At 39.9% G+C, this 13344-nt stretch overlaps 1 protein-coding gene across 3 annotated transcripts in view; it reads right to left on the bottom strand.

The window, feature by feature from the left end:
* TLL1 (tolloid like 1) overlaps positions 1-13344 on the bottom strand; it is a 397022-nt gene that overhangs the window by 243196 nt on the left and 140482 nt on the right. Inside the window, exon 1 of one of the 3 annotated variants that reach the window (XM_075930163.1) lies at positions 6452-6625. The exons of the other annotated variants lie outside the window; for them this stretch is intronic. The gene's annotated coding sequence lies outside the window, so the exon portion shown is untranslated. Of the gene's footprint in view, positions 1-6451; positions 6626-13344 lie in introns of those variants that run through there. 3 annotated transcript variants of the gene reach the window in all.

Below are 13344 nucleotides of genomic sequence, written 5' to 3'. Positions count from 1 at the left end.
GGAAAGGAATCCTGGGTGTGGTTAAGATCACTGTTGGTTAGCCCTGCAAGATATTCAACTATTGTTATGCAAATACAGTTCACTCTGGAATGGGAAAGAAATCCTGGGTGTGGCTATGTAAATAAAGTGTATTCAGTTGCTTAGGCCTCAATTGTTAGAATGGTATTTTGCCTATTGTAACAAATTTGGCTGTTGTGGGGTCACAAACCATGTTAACCCTAAATGTGGGAATTGTAAAATATAACCACCAATGCTTGCAGTTATAGGGAATGCAGAAAAGCAGGCTGTTTAACTCAGCTCAAAGGAGAGACACTGTCACTGTAAACAATCTCAGATGGACAAAGCTTTCTCCTTCCTCCCCAATTGACTTCACAGAGTTGGTAGGGCAAAGCTCTGAACCAACAGGCTACATGCCCTCCGGCATGAGCTGTAAGACTGATTCCACCTGTTTCTCTCTTCTCTCCCCCATGATAGAACTAAAACACACTGGAATCTATTATTTTAAAATGTTATTCCGTTGGATGCTGGAATCTTTTGGCTGGACTGCGCTGCAGGACAAGAGCTGAAGTCACTAAGAAGCTGACATCACAGAGAGCTGAAATCACTATGTTTGTCCTAGAGTCAAATCCATCACAAGCAGCAGGCTGGCAACTGGTGGGAGCAGCAGCCGGTGGGAGCAGGCAGCCGGTGGCAGCAGGCGGCCAGCGCGAGTGGGTGGCTGGTGGCTGGCAGGCAGCCAGCAAAGTGGGGCCACATAGCAGCAAGCAGGTGGATGGCGAATAACTAGCAGAGTGGGTGAGATGCCTCCTATCCCTCCCCACTCAGGTTGGGAGGTAAATTGTGCAGATCACCTCTGTATACTGATCTGACCTGACTAAGGGCAGCAACTGTGAGTGGGGAACAGAGAAGGGCTGGGCATGGGACATTTACATTGCTAGACTTGTGAGTCTGAGAGGCAAAGGACATCGCCAAACATACTTGAGCTGGGATTTTTACTCATGGTTTGGTATGAACTCTGATTGTGGTGTTTTCCCAAATTAATGTCACATTACTTCTCTCCCTCTTTTGTTAAAAGTTTATTTTCTATGCTCAGACTCTGTGCTTGTGAGCAGGAAAGCATTACCCCTAGGAGGCACCCAGGGGTGTGTGTGAATTTCCCCGTTTACTGGATGGGGGCTCAAGCCAGTTCTGTGTGGGATGGATGGAAAGGAACCTCTAAGATATTAAACCCAGACCTGCCAGCACTAGCTGATAGAAAGGTTACATATATTTTCAGACTGCTTCCACTATTCAGCACCCAGACAGCAAGGGAGACAGTCTTTCCCAATTTTCCACATAGGTCAATGACAGGGAAGAGACGGGACTGTAAAGTACTGAGTTTTTTCAGAAGATTTTACATGTAGTACAATCAGTCTCTTCATCTGGGGTCTTTCCTTTTGTAGATCATATTACAAAACCCGCTGTTGGTAATCTTGTCAGTATCCTTTACTTTTCCTCTATAGCAATGCAGATATACATGAACACATACAAGACTTGAGATCACAGGTCTCTCAAAAACTAAGAATGTCAAAAATGGATCACACACCACAGATCTATAAACTACAAAGGCATATTATGAAGCCACCTGTACAATAGAAACTCCTTCCTTGGGGATTTTATAGGACAATTTTTCATATATCTGTGCATCCTGAAAGTTTTCAGTTTCAAAACACAAGTATATCCTGAAATCACCAAATGAGATATAATTATAATTTATTATAATTTTACTGTGGGTTGCTATTTCTTATCAGTAAACATCAGAGTTGCCAATTAGTTCCTGACAGTGCAGTTAAGTGTTTTGCCTGATTTCTTTTAGGTTAGTTTGTTAAATCAGATAGCTTCTGTTTTGTTTTCTGTTCCCACAAACTTTACCATGGTAGAACAATACAACAATTTGAATAAAGGGCTATATATCAGGATAAATTTGATTCACACAGGAATAGTAAGCAGAGTTCTCAAGGAGAGAGTGGGATCACAGCCCATTTCATCTTTTGTTTTCAAAGTGTGGGAGTTAGCCAAAAGGTAATCAGTTGAATGTCTCTTCCTGCATATTGCAGGTTGCATTGTGTATGCTCATTTACATTTCCAGCAAGTTTGTAAAACTTGAATTTCATAATGGACTTATTTTATGGGAAGAATACAGAACATTTTCTTTCATGCCACAAAGCAATTTAGCCATAAATATGTGCCTACTAAAAGGTGCAAAAGTGTGCAAAGAGCTCTAGAAAGGAGCTGTTATGGAATACAGCCAAGGGCCTAGTTCTGCACCTTACAGAAGTGCTCAGCATAATATAGGATCTTGCCTTTCCTTTACATGACTTTTCATTAGGGTTGAAATATCACTATTATAAAATACTGTTAAGTACTGTTTTGTAAGTTCCATGTGTTTGCATTACTACTCTCTACTTTTTGTAATTGTTTTGTCCTCTAGAAGCAATCCCACACACCATTACCAGTAACAAATTTTAAACAATCCTCCTTCCAAAAAGGGTATTATGTATTCCTTTGCATTATGTACAGCACCAAGCACACTGCCAAACTGCAATAAATAACAGCATTAACAATAAATAACAACCATCTGTACTGTGAAAGGAGAAAGGGAAAGAATCAACCACGACTTTGCAGTCAATTAAAGCTTGCAGGGATAATACTAAAGTAGCTGAAAAAAGCATTATGAATTAATGCAAACCAAGGGCTTTAGAGGAAGAGGATTTTATTAATATTTCAAAATAAAAAGAGAGACAAATGTATTACATGTATTAAATGTATAAAAGGAAATAAAATTTCTTTTAATAATGTTCTACTGGATGGTTTAAAATGTAAAAAATGTGTAGAAAAATAATGAAGACCTTGTAAACACTCTGTAATTTAATAATATATGTATAATTTATATAAATATAAAAAATGGAAAAAATAGATAGCAATCAACACAATCAGAAGTTTTGAAGTATGTAGTAAGGGAAGCTAAAGACATCAAGAAAAAAAATGTATAGCTAGCAAGGTAAACATCAAGGAGGGTTTTTTTTTTTTAAAAAAAAAATCAGAAACAAAAGAATTCCTTGCAGTGGTATGTGCCCATTACTAGATAGAAACAGTAAATTTTTTAAAACTGGTGCTGAAAATATTTCTGTTCGGTGTTTCAAAAGAAGCAGGATGAGATCATGAAATACTTTTCAATCCATTAATAATAAGGAAGATGTCCAACAACATCTACTTGGGTACATCTACATAGCACGGCTATTTTGGGATACCAGAGGTATTGCAAAATAGCTATACTACACCTTAACAAGCTGCCCATTATTTTGAAATATTTTTCTAAATAACAGGACGCTATTTCGGCATCGGGTTAAGGTATGTTACATTCTTTCAAAATTTGGCACTGTGTAGATGCACCAAATTTCAAAATAAGCTCTTGTGAAATAAAATTGAAATAAGATACTTCATGCTATGCAAATTATGTAAGGCAAAACTGATCTCAAGAATCAAAGATCTCAAGAACCCCTTCACATCCAAATAGGCTATCATGCCTTCTGAAGGAAGGGGAAATTCTAGTCTGCAAACCTCAAAAGCCACACATCTTTGAAAGCAGCTAGTCAGTCCCACTGCACTGGGATCCCACTGCAATTGTGTGGGGCTACAACACCTCAGACTGCACTGATCAGTCATGAGGCTAAACAACTATGAAAGACTAACAGTGTGGTCATCACACTGTGCAATAGACTCCCCAGGGAAGTAGTGGAAATTCCATCATCTGAATCATTTAAAATTAGATTGGACAAAAAAACAATCTAGAATATACTACAGGAAACAATCCCAGTGGAGAATGACATCAGACTTTCCCATCTCTGTGATTCACATAGCTGAGACCTATTGTTATGTTTTCGAAACATTAAAAGCAAAGGGTGCTTTGTTCAATTGGTACTTCTTTATTTTAGATAAAAATAAAAAATGAACCAAATTTCCATATGAGAAAGTGAGTGCTCACAGATGAGCATAGTGCACACCTCCTTTATCTCAAATTCTTTTTCAACTTTGTAAGGTGAAGAAGCTTAAAGTCATATTAATTAAATGACTAATTTTAAATCCTTGGATTTTTAAAAAAAATTATTCATTTAAATCAGGTTGATGTTTTGCAAAGCTAAGCTGAATATTTTTGCTATTGCCATGTTAGACTAAAACGTATCAAACTAAATTATGTGTCCTTTCATTAAATTCCACTACTGATGTCTAAGGGCATGAATAAACTAGTAAATTATTTCAAAATAACTAAATTCAAAATAACTCCTGAAATAACTATTTCAAAATAAGCTTATTCCCCAAGGAAAGCAGGAGTACAGATTTTGAAATGACCAGCCCATTAATTTGAAATAACAGGTTTGTTACTGTGGACATTCCACTTATTATTTTGAAATAAGGGGGGTTATTTCAAAATAACTCCGTAGTGTAGACCAGGGCTTATTAATTTTACATAACTGCTATAGGGGGGAAAAAAACTCTAAATTTACCCCTCTTCCCAAAACAAAGTTCCTGATCCTGGAGACACTTCAGTGGGTAATCTTAAGATCGTGAATAGCCCCCCCTTAACTTCATGTCCCTAGAGTAAAACATGTGCATAAGTGTTTATTGCATCTGGAACTAAACATAAATCTTTGTCAATTCAAATTCATTCAGTGGTAAGAGTAAAACATTACTTAGTTTAAATCAAGTCAACCAAATCAAAACACAGGTTGAACCTCTCTAGTCCAGAACTCTCAGGTCTGGGAACATCCATTGTCCAGAATTATTTTAGTTAGCCAGATGTCCATTTATAATGGGTGTGGCCAAGTTTCCCTCAGTCCCATAAAGTTTGTTTGCAGTCACCAGTCCTAGCTCTCAGTTCTGGGCTCTTATTTAGCTCTAATTTACCCCTAAATGTCCTCTAACAGCCCAGTAAGCAGTGGAAGTGTTGGTAATGTTGCTAGACAATACTGACCTCCCCTCATCCAGAAAATTCTCTTGTTTGGAAATGGTCAGATCCCAAGGATGCCAGATTAGAGAAGTTCAACCTGTATCTCAATATATTAACAAATTTAATGTGAATTGTTTAACCCGGTGAAATCATTCAAAAATAGGACCCTAGAATTAGGTAGAGCTTGAAGATGCAGTTACATACCTTGAAGTCAATGGCAGTTGGGTGCCTATCTGCTTTTGAACATCCCACTAGGTGTCTATCTACATCTTTAGGCATCCTATAGAATCATTGAGCTGTAGGACTGGAAGGGACCTCAAGAGTCCAGTCCCCTGCATTCAAAGTAGGAGTTGACAAGTGCTTGTCTAACTTGCTCTTAATCTCTGAAGATGGAGATTCTTCTAAACACTTTTAAACATCTGGATGCTGATCTCATATTTAGTTACCTAAGCACAGGATTTTGAAAACATCTAAATGACTTAGGAGCACAAGTCCTACTTGATGGAGGCCTATAGCCCAGTCAAAGCATTTCAGCTTTCTTGAGTTCTAGTCTCATATCAGAATTCAGTTTTAATTACAAATATATACATATTTGCTTATCTATTTTCTGTTCACATTTGTGTTGTTCCCACAACAAAGATGTTAATGAGTCTTTGGACTTGTTCTGTTTCATCATAGAGGAGTGTTTTAAATGTGGAATGTCTTAGAAAAAAATCAATGCAATTTCTGAAATGCTATTAACCATTAGAAAACTGTTTAAGGAAACAATTACAAAACATCCACTTTAGGAACTTAAGGTAAAGAAAAAGTAAGGAATTAGCAACATGTAAATAAAATACCCCTTTGAAATGGGCTCCCCAAAACTAATTGCAGTGGACGTTGCTTATTAGCAACCTCTTGGTTTCCAGATAAAAGTTGCAAACATCACAAAAGGCTCAAGCCTGAGATGGCAACGTGGGTAAACCCTGAAACCAGGGATTTGATGCCCACACAGGAGATAATGTAGGAGTCCCAGCGCTGCAGACAGGGTAGAAGCAAGATCAAAACATCTCCTCCACCCCAGTACTTTAAAGAAATATCTCCACTAAGCAATATTGCCAGTTTACAAAGAAACACCCTGCTCTCTCACTTTTAGCCTTTTCACTAGGGAGGCATCAGCTACTTTTGCCAGTTCCATTTTTATTCCATTCACTCAAATTAGGGAACTTTTTTGCTAAAATGAACCCCACCAGTGTTATATATGCTCAATTTTTTAGACATTCCAAATATTGGAACGCTTTTGTTAGAGGTCAGTCCTCATGAAAATCAAATTTTAGGAAGCACCAGAGCATAAAAGTTAAATAACTATTAATATTTTGCTTAAATTATCTTACTTTATGGCCTTTCTGCTCAAATAATCAGAAGTGCTTTTTCAATGAATCTCTATATCTAGTCAATTTATTTTTACAGAAATTAATCACCTACCACTGAAATGCAGATATGGCTAGGCTGTGTGATAAGACAGCGTATAGTGGCAGCAGTGCCTACTGGTTAAGTCACTGGGCATTAGGTCTCTCCCTTCTACAGCATCCTTGCCAATAGTCATTATGGTGGTTCCTCTTTTGGCATCAATGGTACCTCACTAAATGTGGCTGAAAACTAGAATTTAAACAGAATATTGAGATTAGACTAAACTGAAGAGACTGCTCTTAAAGTACAGTGTAAGATGAAACACAAAAAATAAGTTCTAAGCTGTTATTACCACCTAGAGACCAGTTTGCTTTATAAAAGACTAAGTTTCAATGCCACCAAATTTAAGCCAAAGTTTAAAAGCCACAGGAAAGGAGATAAGCTAAGGGCAATCTTTTCTTACGAACATGTGTATGTACATTTTTTTTTGTTTGTTTCCCTGAAGCAAAGACAGTTTCCCAAACAAATTCCTCCCCTCCCATTAGCACCATGCTTTGGTTCCCATGGCAATTTAAACTCAGGACCTTCAGAACAGATGGTTAAGACCTTATCTCCTTTCCTATCACAGCATGAAGGAGTGCAAGTTTGTCTAATAATTAACTCACACTTAAGACAATGTTTCTTTATACGCCCCTCCCCACCTCAATTCATCTAAATCCATCAGACAAATGCTTTTCAATTAATGAACAAAATTAACTTGGCCTGTAAGTAATTTACAAAACAATTTCTATTGTATATAAAATTTTATACACCAATTAAAATATTTTGATTTTATTGTGTAATAAAAATAGCATTTATTAAATCTCTGGCTTACTTTTTCTTGGCTTAATTTGAGAGGTATGTATTTTCAGATGTTTTCCTGTTGCTTCAGCATTAGTTTTGCATTATCTTATATATCTTAATTACATCATTAGTTTGACATTGCTTCAGAGCAACTGTGAAAAGAGTTCATCTTAAATATCATCAGACTATAGCTCACATCTAACATTCCAGTCCAATAGCTTTACTTTATTATCTGAAATGCTCACCAATGAAATTACTAAAGCAAAACAAAAATGGATAAACCATATACTGAAAACTGTAGCCAATGTTCAGATATAAAAAGCAAAAGCAGCTGTCATCCCTCAAGCATAATCCTTTTCCTTTCCAAAACAGTGAAATACTGACCACAGTTAACGCTTTATTTAGCTTCTCTTTCACTGTAGGTTACTACTTCATGAACTGGTCTCCAAACCATGTACTTGCTCAGATACTATTATTCAAGGGAAATTTCCTTTTGAGTCTTAAAATATGCATATATAACTTTTGTAGCAACCTTTAAATACAATAGGATTAAATATGGGTATTTGTTAAATGTAAGACAATAATAAAACGTTTAAAGGAAAAAAAATCTTAGCGGTTACATTGAAAACAATTGTAACTACTGAGATCAGTAGTTATCTGATGGCTGCTGGGTGGCCTGTGTGAAATGGATTGGAAGGCTTACTCCAGTTCCTAAGTGACAGATATTTACACAATACTAAAACCACATAATTAGTCCTTGTTAGAATTCAGAGGGAGGCATGTAGATATATACATCCCATGGACACAGAAAGCAAATTCACTTAAAACACTTCCCTCAAAGTATTTATAATAAGATTGTTAGCATGTGCTGTGCTTCTTGAATACAGGAGCCAGTGTGGAAAGCAAAAGCCTACAAACATCCAATTCTGATTAACATATATTCCTTTTAATGGGGACAAGTGCACTGTCTATCATCCACTCAGATACCTATGCAGCAAGTACACTTCTACAGCACCCATGACTACAGCATCTCCACATGCATGTAACTGTGGTTACCCAGCTGGTAAGGACAAACAGAGGAACTCCCCAGGGAATCAGAATGCTTGGAGAGCCTGCCCTTTTATAAAGGATCTGTTTTTGTTGTTTTTAAATATCAGAAATGTCACCAATGTAACCACACCAAGCATTTTTATAAATACATACACGATTTTAAAAAGGAATGTGTAGGAGTATAGTCTAGGAGGCGAGAAGGACTATGACTTATAACTCCCCCACGCAAACATTTCCATTGCACCACTGCAGCTCTCACTAACTGACAAGAGAAAAAGGTCCTGTTATTGTATAGCAAGAAATCTGTCCTTCATACAGCCTAAATCCCCACAAAATAGAGATCTGCTTGGTGGACACTACATCGGGGTGGGAGATTGGGGGCCACTGATCCACAGGGGAAAAAAAATCAATCAGGAGCCACATACGTGAGAAGCAAAAAAAGACAAACACCCTCTCTGACCTGCCTCTCCCCACCCCTCTAGTGAGGAGAAATAAGAAAACCCTCACAGATGTGGCCCCAACTAAGAAGCAGAAGAAAGACATACACCTCACTACCCTGAAGCTCCATCCCAGAGCCTAGGGGGACTGGGGCTAATCGATTTTGTAGGGCTCTGGGGTCTGGGCAAGAGGTAAGGCACAGGAGTAAGCTTGAGGGGTGGGGTCTGGGTGGGAAGGAGATGCAAGAAAGGTGTCTAGAAGGAGGGAGGGTGGGGCATGGAGTCTGGAAGGGGGTGCAGGAGCAGAATGAGGAGTCTTGGTGAGAGGGGGGATGAGGGAATGTGCTGGGGGTGAGGGAATTTGGAGGTTCAAGATCCTACGTGGTACAGCTCAGGGCAACCCATGTGGTTCTGAGAGCTACAGGGCACTGCCTCCCACTGCTCCCGAGATTCAGACAATGGTAGCAACATGGGTGGTGCCTGCAGTGAACAGTTCCATGGAGCCACTTCCCTTTGGACAGGATCTAGCCCCAGTTTGCCTGGATTGAGCCTGTGAGGCGCAGGGAGCCAGCACTGGTGCTACAGCCGGGATGTTCCTCATATGGCTGGAGCGCCAGAGCAGGCTTGCCTCCCTATGGAGGGAGAGGAAGCCTCAACCCTCATGGCCCAGATCAAAGCAAGCCACAAGTCGGATTCGGCCCACAGGCCATAGGTTCCCCACCCTGCCTGCTGCCCTCCTGTCTCAGATCATTTCTGCCTCTGCTTCCTTTACCGCTGTTCTGATTTATACTTGCACAAAGAGTCCTGGCATTACTTCTTATGATGGATTTTTGCAAGAATTCTTCTTCTGTAAGTGAAATTTCACACTTCAGTAGGTGAAACCAATAAACAAATCCAGGTCCCATAAGCTTGTCTCCTTGGAGGCTTACAGAAGATCCCACAGACAAGCCAGCTGAATGCACATAAATACGTCAGAATCAGGAATGAGTACCTGGGATCTATGACAACAATGTTTCTGCATAATCTAACCTCAGGCTAAACACCTCAGTTTCACAGACCAAGCCATTTTCAAAATGTTCTGGAGAATGCAGCAGATCTGACCTTGCTGCTGGAAGAATGTTTTCGATAGTTTGGCATCTGGGAACTGACTGATTGACTAGAAAAGAGGCGTGGGAGTTTGAATATGTGGGTGGTGATAGTAAATGGCAGCCTGTCACAGTTATCTTATGGGTTTAGAATAATTCTGATTGTTTGCTATGGATAGTTTAACTTTGTGGAAAGAAAGTACAGATGATAGCAAGATGTATATTCTAAGGCCAACAAGGATATTTTTTGTTTGGAACACTATTTTAACCTCTGAGGGTACTTCTACACAGCAGGGCTAAAGTCGAATAAAGCTACACAACTTCAGCTACGTCAATTGTGTAGCTGAAGCTGAAATAGCTTAATTTGGTGTTTGGTGCCATCTTCATGGCAGGAAGTCCAAGGAAGAACACTCTTCCTTCGACCTCCCTTAGTCCTCATGAAATGAGGATTACATGAGTTGGAGTAACAAGTCCTCCAGCTCAATATTACTTTGAAATAAAGGCGTTTAAATGTAAATGCTCACTATGTTATTTTGGAATAACGTCAGTTACTCCAAAATAAGGCTGCTGTGTAGATGTACCCTGAGTATTTATAGTTGTGTGTCCATTCCCACAAGTGCAGGGTATTTATTATGATATTGAACACATGGCCTCAGTTTCACCTTGTGTCCAATGGATTAAATACTACTAAAGGTTGGACCTCTCTGGTCCGGCCCCCTTCGGACCTGACTGGTCCCAAACAAGGGAATTTGCCAGACATGGGGAGGTCCCCTGCTACTGCACACCCACCCCACCTCTCCTCCTTGCTTCCAGCCCTAGTCACCTCCCTGTCAGGCTGCCATGCTGCTGTGACCCCAGCACATGCCGAGTTCTTGACCCTGATACCAGGGCTGCTGCATCCCTGGCCCCACCTCCACTACTGGAGCTGTTGCAGCTGCCTCGTCCTCGGTCTTGGCTGTGCTACCCAGTCCCAGCCCCGGTGCTGCCAGGCTCTGAGCCACCAGTCCTCTTGCCACTGGGGCTCCCAATCAGGACTCCCTGGTTCAGGAACATGTATGGTCCTGCAAACATCATGCGCATTATGGTGCAGTATGCCCAGAGGCTATCTAGGGCCTGCCAGAATGAGGAAGCATTTCAAGAGGCTATGAACAGACTTTTCTGTGAAGCACTTGAGATAAGTGATTGGCAGGTTATGGTGGCATTCCATCCTTTGGACACTGTGGAACACCAGTTCTGGTGCTGTAAGACAAGCACAGACTGGTGGGACCACACAGTTATGCAGCTATGGGATAAGCAGCAGTGGCAGCAAAACTTTTGCATGCACAAGGCCATTTTCATCGAAGTTTGCTAATTGCTTTCCCCTGCAACAATATCAGAATGAGACCTACTCTGACAGTTCAGAAGTGAGTAGCAATTGCCCTGTGGAAGTTTTCAATACCAGACAGCTACCAGTCAGTTGGGAATCAATTTGGAGTGGGGGATGCTGTGATCCAAGTAGCTAACAATCAATAGCCTTCTGCTATGAAGGATAGTGATTCTGGAAAACATAGGCTATAGTGGAGGGTTTTGCCTCAATAGAGTTTTTCATGGCTCCTTCCCTATTCTGGCATGATAAATGCAGAAGTGGGGGCCAGCAAGTGTACCCCAAAGCCTTATCTACCAGGCTTTGGTATAAAACTTCCCCCAAAAATCTTAAAAACCTAGATCTTGGGAATAAAACTTCCGCTGCCACCACCCAAATGTTGCTAAAGAAACCAGGGGAAAGATCATTTGGGAAATCTCACCCCTAAAATAAAAATCAGGGCACACAATTAACCAATGCCAGGTTAATAAAAAGAAAAGAAAGAACTTTTATTATTACAACAATATTCCTGTTGCAAGCATAATGACTAGATAGGAAGGTAACAAAATATACTCATGGAGAAACTCCATGGGCCTAGAACTTAATTACAAAGAAAAGCCAAAACATCTTTTAAACAGTGCCAGATCTCAGATCCCATACCCAATCCTTAAAACAATAAAACCTAACGAAACTACCTAAACTTTACCCTACTTACAGAAAATGAAGAATGGTGTCTTGGAGAGAGAGAGAGACATGCTTTTCCCTCTCTGTAGCTGCAGAGAACTCACTCAGAGACAAAAGGGAGAAAGGAAAAAACCCAAATTCCTTTGTCCCAGTTTGAAAGTCCCACCTACATTCCTATTGGTCACTCCACCTGGCTAGGTGTAATTAACCCCTTAATCCCCAGGGTGATGGATAACCTTCATAATCATTACAGGGTTTCCTAACTGTGGTGGAGCAAGAGATGGAATGCACATCCCTATCTTGGCATCCAACCACCTTGCCAAAGGGCACATAAGCCTCAGGAGGTACTTCATGATGATGATGCAGGTTCTAGTGGATTGTATTTGAAGGGCCATTTCACCAGCATCAACATGATCTTCCTTTTAGTATAGACTAGGCCTTAGCAGTGGGATTCCTGAAGGTATATTGTAAAGAGGAACCAATGAGTCCTGCGCTGGGTCCAGGCTCCATATAGGTGCTTCTGCTTTGAAATACACAAGAGCCCCCCCCCCCCCCCCCCGCACCCTCCCATGGAACTAGAGCTGGGGGAAACAGGCTTTTAAGCTGGGTCCCTCCAGGACCTCTTCCATTTCCCCCCTTTGCTGCCTCTTTATGATAGAAGCAGCAAGGTGGGGGAAGCGACTAGTCAACTAGTGTGTCGACTATCCGATACATTTTTGCTTAATTGAATAGTCGACTAGACACTTACATCCCCAGGTCCAACCTGTATTATTATTACCACCATTCAAGATCATATAGTTGGTCAGTGGAAGGGACAGAATTAGAACTAGTTTCTCCTAAGCTTCCAAGTTCCATACTCAGACCACTAGGCCACACTGTGAAATGGATGCATTAGAAATATACCCAATACATTATTTATCCTTTCACAAATGTTAAATATCAGCATTCTAAAGCACAACCCTTGCAGAGACTATTACATTGAAATGGTGAGACACAGAAGTCAATCCCTTATATTTTCAGCAATAAATGCATGGTTTCCATTCACATTTGAAGTGTGCTAGTCACACAGCTAAAAGTTTGCAAAACTAAAGACAGATTTTTGGTTATATCACTTCATTTTTGGTCCTGTTTCAATCTCTCCCTATAGGCCTTATTTTCAAAATTTTTAAAGATTTCATTCTGCTATTTTGTATTTCCATAGGAAACTGCACTGAGACATACCTTCTCCCCTTCAGATACTGTACCATACTTCTCTTAAATATTAAACATTTGCCTCCTACAATAAAACTTTGTGCTAGACAAAAGAACAAACAGGTAACAGAAAGCAGTCTAAAATACAATTTGTTTTCCACAAGTGGAAAAATCTATTTAACTCTCTCAAGATTTTAGCTTTGAGACTTGATAGCAATTTTCTCATAATCAGGAATATATTCTTTTTCCGAGTTACATGTTCCCTTGCATGGTGTATGTCCTGGAGATAAATGTAACATAGCTCTCCTTTTCAAGTTTTAAGTTGAAATGTGAAGC

The sequence above is a fragment of the Pelodiscus sinensis genome, chromosome 5 (genome assembly GCF_049634645.1).
Source record: "Pelodiscus sinensis isolate JC-2024 chromosome 5, ASM4963464v1, whole genome shotgun sequence".
NCBI lineage: Eukaryota > Metazoa > Chordata > Testudines > Trionychidae > Pelodiscus > Pelodiscus sinensis.
Note: the sequence above shows the minus strand (reverse complement) of the source record. Positions and strands in the feature narration are given on the sequence as shown.